Source organism: Canis lupus, chromosome 25, assembly GCF_011100685.1.
Source record: "Canis lupus familiaris isolate Mischka breed German Shepherd chromosome 25, alternate assembly UU_Cfam_GSD_1.0, whole genome shotgun sequence".
NCBI classification, from domain to species: Eukaryota; Metazoa; Chordata; class Mammalia; order Carnivora; family Canidae; genus Canis; species Canis lupus.
In genome coordinates this window covers 618017-627976 of record NC_049246.1, presented here as the reverse complement: position 1 = coordinate 627976, position 9960 = coordinate 618017, and positions in this window count along the sequence as shown.

The window sequence follows — 9960 nt, the reverse complement described above, 5'->3', positions numbered from 1 at the left end:
GACAAGCAGACTTCCCACTGAGTGTGGAACCTGAGACTCAGGCTCAATCCCAAACCCCAAGATTATGACCTGAGCCAAAGTCAGATCATTAACAGACTGAGCCACCTAGGCACCCCAATAAAAATAAAAATATTGATTAATAATGAGAACGAGCTTCATCTCAGTAGCAATTTTCATAGCGCACATTTAAAAATGCATCCTCCAGATAATGGCTATGCTGAGGATTTGAATATTATTCAGAATTTCCCCTAATACTGGAGTGCTCTTCATCTAAACCATGTGCTTTCACAAACCCTGAAATGTTTTAAAAACAATTTGCATTTTATTTCTCCTTTCATTTTATGAGTTTATTGAGTTCCCTGTAGTTAGTTCAGAAAATAATTCTTACCAGTTTAAATACTAATTTATGTAAACGAGAATTATGACACAGTGGAAGGGTTCCTGATCTGGGATCTGAGGTTCATATCTCAGCTCTGCCATAAATGAACTGTAAAATCATTGGCATGTGACTCCCTCTGGGCCTCAATTTTCCAACCTATACAGTGAGAGAACTAGAAAAAGATATTTGTCTTTCTCAGTGGGAGAATCCCACACTTCATTCTTCCTTATTCTTACCTCAGCTTGGCCTTCACCTCCATGTGAGGCTAACAGCTTTGGGTATAGAAGTCACCAAAGACTTGGGCTCCTGGGTGGTTCAGTCAGTTAAACATCTGCCTTAAGCTCAGGTCATGATCCCGGGATCCTGGGATCAAGTTCCACGTCAGGCTCCCTATTCAGTGGGAAGTCTGCCTCTCCCTCCTGCTAATGCTTGCTCTCTCTCTCTCTCCCTCTCAAATAAATGAATAAAATCTTTAAAGAAAAAAAAAAGAAGTCACAAAAGACTGTAAATGCAATTTGTGGCTCAATATGTCAATTCATTAACCAAACTATGTGACAGAGGTAATTGGAGTCTTAATTTTTTAATAGCTCAGAAAGTTTAATAAAGATCTTTCTTAAAGATGTTAATCTCATGGAAATATCTTGATTATACAAGTAATAAATAGCAATGAACTACTTTCACAGGGTGAAACTCAATCCATCTAAATCAGAATGTTTGTCTCAGGACATTTCCGATTCCCTTCCCATGCAAGCATTTTTCAGCAGCCGGAAGTATGGCACACCAGCTCCTTCCATTTATTTTCTTTCTCTGATCCCTCCTAGTTATGAGATAGGGGACAAAGACATACTCCAAGTCAGAGAGATCCGTAGTCTACATCACCAATATCCAGATTATTACAAGCTGACCTGAAATCTAAAGGATTTCTCACCATCCCATTTTTTAAAAAATTTTTATTTATTTATGATAGTCACACACACACAGAGAGAGAGAGAGAGAGAGAGGCAGAGACATAGGCAGAGGGAGAAGCAGGCTCCATGCACTGGGAGCCCGATGTGGGATTTGATCCTGGGTCTCCAGGATCGTGCCCTGGGCCAAAGGCAGGCGCCAAACCGCTGCGCCACCCAGGGATCCCTCACCATCCCATTTTTAAAATTCTTTTTTTCATTGTGGCCACTGTGGCATTTGCTCCACTGAGCTCTCTGGCTTTAATATTTTCCCACTCAATCATTCCCAAGTAGCCCTACCAAATTAGCCTCCAGGAACTCTTTGATTGCATTGGTATTCCACTCTTTAAACTCTTTAATGATTTTTCATCTAAACATTAACTACCACTCCAAAGTTCCCATGTTTGCTGTCATCCCATTGGTACATCTCACTCAACTCTAATGAGAAAATTCCTATTCCCTTTCCCCCAGATTATCCATATAATTGCTCCAAAAATCTACTCTGGAGGGGTACTGGAAAAATACTTGGATTTGAAGTTGCTATCTAGGATTTATTTATTTATTTATTTTTTAAAATTTTATGTATTTATTCATGAGATTACACAGAGAGGAGAGAGAACCAGAGACACAGGCAGAGGGAGACGCAGGCTCCATGCAGGGAGCCCGACGTGGGACTTGATCCCGGGTCTCCAGGATCACACCCTGGGCCGAAGTTGGCGCTAAACCACTGAGCCACTGGGGCTGCCCGCTATCTAGGATTTAAATCCCAGTTGCATCACTGTTTGGAAACCTTCAGAAACTTCTTTTTTTTTTTTTTTTTAAGATTTTATTTATTTATTCATGAGAGACACACACACACACACAGAGAGAGAGAGAGAGAGAGAGAGAGAGAGAGAGAGAGGCAGAGATACAGGCAGAGGGAGAAGCAGGCTCCACACAGGAAGACCGATGTGGGACTTGATCCTGGGTCTCCAGGATCACACCCCAGGCTGAGGGTGGTGCTAAACCGCTAAGCCACTGGGGCTGCCCCAGAAACTTCTTAAATTCCTCTATATGGGAATAAAATCTACCTCAGAGGATGTTCAAAAACTTCAGTGAGAGGGACACCAAAGTGGCTCAGTGGTTGGTCATCTACCTTCGGCTCAGGTCATGATCCTAGCGTCCTGGGATAGAGTCCCACATCCGGCTCCCTGCCTCTGCCTGTGTCTCTGCCTCTCTATGTGTCTCTCATGAATAAATAAATAAAATATTTTAAAAAATAAAGATGAAGGTAATTACGCATAGACTAGAATGCACAGACCAATTCCTTCTACTGACCTCAGCCACTAGACTATACCCCTTCCTCTTGCCTGCACCCTTAGCTAACATGTGCTCTTTCTTGGGATGTTATGTGGTCCTCTGTGGCATGAGAACAGAGCAGTCCTTCAAATGGTTGGAGTATCATTTGTTTGTTTTCAAAGATTTTATATATTTTAAAGATTTTATTTAGTTATTCATGAGAGACACATAGAGAGAGGCAAAGACACAAGCAGAGGGAGAAGCAGGGTCCCGGTGGGGAGCCCGATGTGGGACTTGATCCCGGGACCCCAGGGTCACGCCCTGAGCCAAAGGCAGGTGCTCAACCACTGAGCCACCCAAGTGCCCCTAAAGATCTTATTTTTAAGTAATCTCTACACTCAACACAGGGCTCAAACTTACAACCCCAAGGTCAAGAGTCATAGGTTTTACCAACTGAGCCAGCTGGGTGCCCCTGAAGTATCTTTATTATACTCATGGTCTGCAATTTATCATAAACATTTTTTAATTGTAATGATATATACATATGATCCGCCCCTTAACCATTGGAAGTGCCTCGCTCAGTGGCATTAGGTACATTCACACTGTTGCACAGCTATCACCATTATCCATCTCCAGAATGTTGTTCATCTTCCCGAACAAAAACTCTGCACCCATTACAGAATAGCTCTCCATTCACGCCTCTCTACAGCCCCTGACAGCCACGACTCATTTGCTGTTGTAGATACATCCCAGAAGGGGCATCATGCACTGTGTGCCCACTTGGGTCTGGCTTTCTTTACTGAGCATCATACTGTCAGGGTTCGTCCATGCCATAGCCTGTATCAGAATGTCATTTCTTCTTACATTTCTTAGTGGAGCTAAATACTGCTCCACTGTACACATCTATCACATTTTGTTTTTTTTAATTTATTTATTTATGATAGTCATCAGAGAGCGAGAGAGAGAGAGAGAGAGAGGCAGAGACACAGGCAGAGGGAGAAGCAGGCTCCATGCACCGGGAGCCCGATGTGGGATTCGATCCCGGGTCTCCAGGATCGCGCCCTGGGCCGAAGGCAGGTGCTAAACCGCTGCGCCACCCAGGGATCCCTATCACATTTTGTTTATCCAGTCATCCATTGATAGACTTTTGGAATGTGTCCACTGTTTAACTATTGTGACTTTCTCCTATTTTATGCTCTGCAACATTTTATATCTTTATTTTCAGACCTGTTGCATTTCATCATACTAATACACTGAATCCCAGGAAGAGAATTATGGAAGAGTTTTTATCTTCTTTTTGGCTGTTTCCTCATTTTGTGGCAACATAAAGACTGCAATTCTAATTCTGTGAGTGGGCAGTGTAAGCCATTCACCTCTTTTATTTCCTCTTCCAAAAGAGAAATATAGTATATTTCTCAAACACCCTCATGTCAGTTTTAAGTGGTAAGAAGAGCAGACAAAATGGTAGCAGAAGTGGATATTTCATTTAAAAAGTATGGGAGGGGGGCAGCCCGGGGAAGCTAAGTGGTTTAGCGCCGCCATCAGCCCAGGGCCTGATCCTGAAGACCTGGGATCGGGTCCCACATCCGGCTCCCTGCATGGAGCCTGCTTCTCCCTCTGCCTGTGTCTCTGCCTCTCTCTCTCTCTCTCTCTCTCTCTCTCTCTCTGTGTCTCTCAAGAATAAATAAAGTCTTTAAAAAAAAATTATGGTAGGGGGCAATAAATAGTGTGCCTCTTCCTCCCCAAGTTCTGAACCATTCAAGAGATAAACAATAAAAAGCATGGCATAGGGAGGGGCCCTGGGTGACTCAGCCAGTTAAGCATCTGACTCTTGATTTCTGCCCAGGTCATGATCTCAGGGGCTCCATGCTCAGCGGGAGTCTGCTTGAGATTCTCTCTCTGTCCCTGCCCCTCTGCCCCTCCCCCCCTCAAAAAAAAAGTATGGCATGTGGAAACCAGACTATTATGTTTATTATAAACAAAGCTGATTTTGGATAATGCAGCTTACCTTTATTTGTGAACAGAGAGCCCTCCAAATTCTGCACCCCAGATTTGAGCAGGTCTACCCAGCCACTCTCAGACACTGCTGGCCAGAGACAGCTTTCAGCCTGCAGGAAGTAAAAATTCCAGCAGACATGCAGTGTGATTAAATGTTTGCCTTTTATATCTTCATCCCATTTCCTGGCCTTGGCACCCATCACACTGTAGAGCGACGGAATCTTTTTCTCTTCTCTGTGAGCATGTGTCATTCGTCCTTTCTTTTCCTCCATTAACCAGCTTTATTAAGTGCCTGTCTAGGGCCTAGTAATATGCTAGGTCTTGAGCACAGGATCTCACAAGGCGACAGAAGCTGACACAATCTCTGTCCTTGAGGAGCTCAGGATGGGGGATGTCATACAGGAAGTAAACAGAGTGCTGTGTTAGACAATACGCAGGGAAAAACTACTTAACAAAGCAGGGAGAGAAGGCTTTCTTGGGAAGTGACTTTTAAGATGACATGTCAAGGCCATGAGAGCCTCACCAGCGCATTTATACTCTGTTGCCTGGCAGAGGCCTGGCACGTGGCTGAGCGACGAATGAGTGATGGCTGTGGAAACACTTCACACGCTCTGAAAGTAGCACACAGGGCTGATCGTTATCACTGGCTGATGCGAGTAGATCTACCTTTATTCTACAATCTTGGGGTACCCGAAGAGACACTGAGGCAGGCCACAGGAGAAGATATTCATTTGGGCATCTGCCCATTTGGACAGACCCAGGCCCCTCTCACTAGGAGTGAGCCTGGAGCTATCACGTACGGGATTGAGCTCCCAGCCAGCACAGAGGAGGCCCTTCTATCCCAATGCCTGCCTGTCCCCATTTCCACCTGTGGAAGCAAGAATCCACTACATAGTGATGACGATGGGCATAAGGCTATTTATGGATCCTGGAGGAAGAGAGCATTATAAAAAAAATTAAGTATTCTGTTTCAGTGATGGAAGGTAATGATAACTGGATCTGAAACTGTAAAAGGAGCAAGCTGAAAAAAAAAGGAGCAAGCTGCCATTTCCAAATAAATGTGGGATTGTGAAAAAAATGACTCTTCCTTCCTGACACTGGGGTCCTGGGAAGGAATATAGAGAAAGAAAAAGAACATCGTTTTTGAAGTCCATAGTAAGTGCCAGTGACTGTGATGTACATTGCCTCATTTGATCGTAACACCTGCAGGTCCCGAAAGAAGGGAATTGTGAGCATCGTCCACAAAGGAGGAAACAGGCTGAAAGATTAAGCCATGTTCTCACGATCACAGCTCCTACTGACATAGGATTTGAACTGAAGCTTCCAACACCAAAGCAGAGAAGAAAACCAAAGAAAGTGGATGAAAAAGCAGGAAGGGCACTGTACAACTGTCAACAATTCAGGAGCTGGCAAGCAAAGAAATGATTAGAGCATTTCTGTTTGCTTTCTTGCCCTCTGAACACCTCAGTAGATAGTACAAGTAGATAGTACAGCATGTAAAGCTAACTATTTCAGACCAGTGGTTACTTTCCCTTTGACAGCAAGACAGGTACATTAAATCTGTCACAATTAAACTTAGTAAAGGTAGGGTACCCAGGTGGCTCAGTGGGTTGAGACCAACTCTTGGTTTCAGCTCAGGTCAAGATCTCAGTGTTATGAGATTGAGCCCTACGCACTGAGTGTGAAACCTGGTTAAGATTCTCTCTCCCTCTGTGTCCCCCTCCTCTCCTCACCCCCCAGCTCCTGCTCTCCCTCTCAAAAAAAAAAAAAAAAAAATGGTAAAGGTAAACCACTATCAGATACATGAAATCCTCCCTGTTAGGGGTACTGTGCCAGAGACCATGACTAAGTGTTTTCACATTCTGTACTACATTCAATGGGAGCACCCATATTTCATTCTCCATAAAGATGCCACTGAGATCTTGGAAAGCAGTCCTTCTATTCTTGTGCAGCGAACAGATTTATTTTTTCTTTTCTTTTTCTTTTAAGATTTATTTATTTGTTTATTTATTTATTTATTTATTTATTTATATTTTTTTAAACGATCTGTCAAAGCATGGATTTCTTTTTTTTTTTTTTTGTAAGATTTTATTTATTTTTTCATGAGAGATACAGAGAGAGAGAGAGAGAGAGAGAGAGAGAGAGAGGCAGAGACACAGGCAGAGAGAGAAGCAGGCTCCATGCAGGGAGCCTGACGTGGGACTCGATCCCGAGTCTCCAGGATCATGCCCTGGGCCGAAGGCGGCGCCGAACCGCTGCGCCACCCGGGCTGCCCCAGTGCTGCCTTTTTTTATTAAAAGTTCTAAATTTTAACAAATTTGTGAATCTTTTCCTTAGAGATTGTGCTTTTGATATTTTACATCCTTGTCTATCCCAGAGCTGTAAAGGTGTTCTACATTTTTGTTTTAAATGTTTTAATTTTTTTTTTTAATTTTCATGTTTTAAAGAATTTATTTACTTATTCATGGAAGACACAGAGAAAGAGAGGCAGAGACACAGTCAGAGAAAGAGAAGCAGGCTCCGTGCAGGCAGACCCCCGTGGGACTCGATCCTGGGATTCCAGGATCAGCCCTGAGGCAAAGGCAGACCCCCAACCACTGAGCCACCCAGGCGTCCCAAATTTTCCTTTCTCATTGAATAATTGAACTGGATTTTAAAAAAATAGCATGAAGTAAAAATCCTCTTTTTTCTTTCATATGGATAACTCATTATCCTAACACCATTTGTGGAATACTTACTCTTTTCCCATTGACTTGCAATACTAACTTTGTCATGCGTCTAGTTTCCATATACTGTGGGGTCTATTTCTGTGTTGTCTATTTTTTTAAGATTTTATTTATTTATTCATGAGAGACAGAGAGAGAGAGAGAGAGAGAGAGCAGAGACACAGGCAGAGGGAGAAGCAGGCTCCATCCCAGGACCCCACCATCATGCTCTGAGCTGAAGGAAGATGCTCAACCACTGAGCCACCCAGACATCCCTCTGTGTTTTCTATTTTATTCACAAATTTATTTAACTATATCCGTGAGGAATATCCTGTTGTCAAGTAATTATAGCTTTATGAGGGATGCCTGGGTGGCTTGGTGGTTGAGTGTCTGCCTTCGGCTCAGGGCATGATCTCTGGGTCCTGGAATCGAGTCCCACACCAGTCTTCTCACAGGGAGCCTGCTTCTCTGCCTCTCTCTGTGTGTCTCTCATGAATAAAATCTTAAAAACAAATTATAGTTTTATGATAAGTCTGGATAACTTCAAATCAAGGCAACTCCCTCACCTCATCTTGTGTCCTTTTTCAATAACATTTGGCTCTTCCAGTTGTTTCCCCCTGTAACTTTATCATAAATTTGTGAAGCTCTATGAAAAACCTTGTTGGGATTTTTTAATGAAATTGCATTCAATATATAGATAAACTTGGAAAGAATCAAATCTTTATAATATTGAGTCTTCTTATCCATGAACTTTTTATCCATTTACTTACTTAAATCTTTTTCATTATTATTATTATTATTATTTTAAGTAGGTTCCATGCACAATGTGGATTTCAAATTTTGCGACCCTGAGATCAAGAGTCTCATGCACTACTGACTGAGTCAGCCAGGCGTCCTTTTTTCATTATTTTTTTATTACTTACTATGTTTCATTAAAGTTTTAAGAGGTTTTCTTCACAAACATCCTACATAGCTTTCTTTAAAAATTTTTTTTAAAAATTTATTTATTCATGAAAGACACAGACTGAGAGAGAGGCAGAGACACAGGCAGAGGGAGAAGCAGGCTCCTCGAAGGAAGCCTATTGTGGGAGTTGATCCTGGATCCTGGGATCACGACCTGAGCCGAAGGCAGGTACGCAACTGCTGAGCCACCCAGGTGTCCCCCTAAATAGCTTTCATTAAGATTTTATTCATTTATATTTTTGATGCTCCTATGAACAGTATCTTATAAATCATTTGTCACTGGTTTATAAAAATATGGTTGCAAACTTGCTAAATTCTCTTATTACAGTTTATAGATTATTTTTTTACTACATAAACATAGACTTTCTAATAATGACAATTTTTTCTCTCTTTCTGTATGTTTTTTATTATTTTTTTAAGTTTTTATTTATTTGAGAGGCAGAGTGAGCAAGAGAGAGAGAAAGAGAGCACACACGCAGGGACAGAGGGAGAGGTAGAAATAAGCTCCCCACTGAGCAGGGAGCCTGATGCAGTTTCAGTTCTAGGACCCTGCTTGAGATTCCCCTGCCCTCTCTCAAATAAGTAAATAAATAAATGAATATTGGGCTTATCATATTCATACTATGAACTATATGTAAGATAGAGTAAAATACAGAGGAGGTGACAATAAAAGTGACTAGACTTTGGAAAAGAATTTAATTGAGGGAGTGTAACAAATTAAACATGAAAGTAGATCTAAAGAAATCCGTATTAAAAAAAATAAAGAAATCCATATGGGGGCATCTGGGTGGCTCATGAATTAAACATCCAACTCTTGATCTCAGCTCAGGTCTTGATCTCAGGTCGGGAACTCAAGCCCTATGTTGAGCCTCCTTAAAAAGAAACAAACATGGACAGCTTGGGTGGCTCAGCAGTTTGGCAGCACCTTCGGCCCAGGGCGTGATCCTGGAGTCCCGGTATCGTGTCCCACATCAGGCTCCCTGCATGGAGCCTGCTTCTCCGTCTCTGCCTCTCTCTCGCTCTCTCTGTCTCTCATGAATAAATAAAATCGTTAAAAAACAAAAACAAAAACAAAAAACCAAAACCAACTACCTAGCATGGAGCCTACCTAAAAAAAATCCATATGTAATGCAGAGAAGAAAACAGAAAAAATATGAAAGAGAGGTAAAGACTGATGTAAGAAGGTAACTTTGGGGGATCCCTGGGTGGCGCAGCGGTTTGGCGCCTGCCTTTGGCCCAGGGCGCGATCCTGGAGACCCGGGATCGAATCCCATGTCGGGCTCCCGGTGCATGGAGCCTGCTTCTCCCTCTGCCTATGTCTCTGCCTCTCTCTCTCTCTCTGTGACTATCATTAAAAAAAAAAAAAAAAAATTAAAAAAAAAAATAAGGTAACTTTGGGGGCACGTGGATGGCTCAGTGGATGAGTATCTGCCTTCAGCTCGGGTTGTGATCCTGGGGTTCTGGGATTGGGTTCCATGTCAGGCTCCCGTGGGGAGCCTGCTTCTCCCTCTATGTCTCTGCCTGTGTCTCTCATGAACAAATAAAATCTTAAAAAAAAAAAAAAAAAAAGAAGGTAACATTTCTTAGGCACCTGGCTGGCTCAGTTGGTGGAGCATGTGACTCTTGATCTCAGAGTCATGAGTGCAAGTCCCACATTGGGCATGGAGAACGACTTTAAAAAAATTTTTTTTTC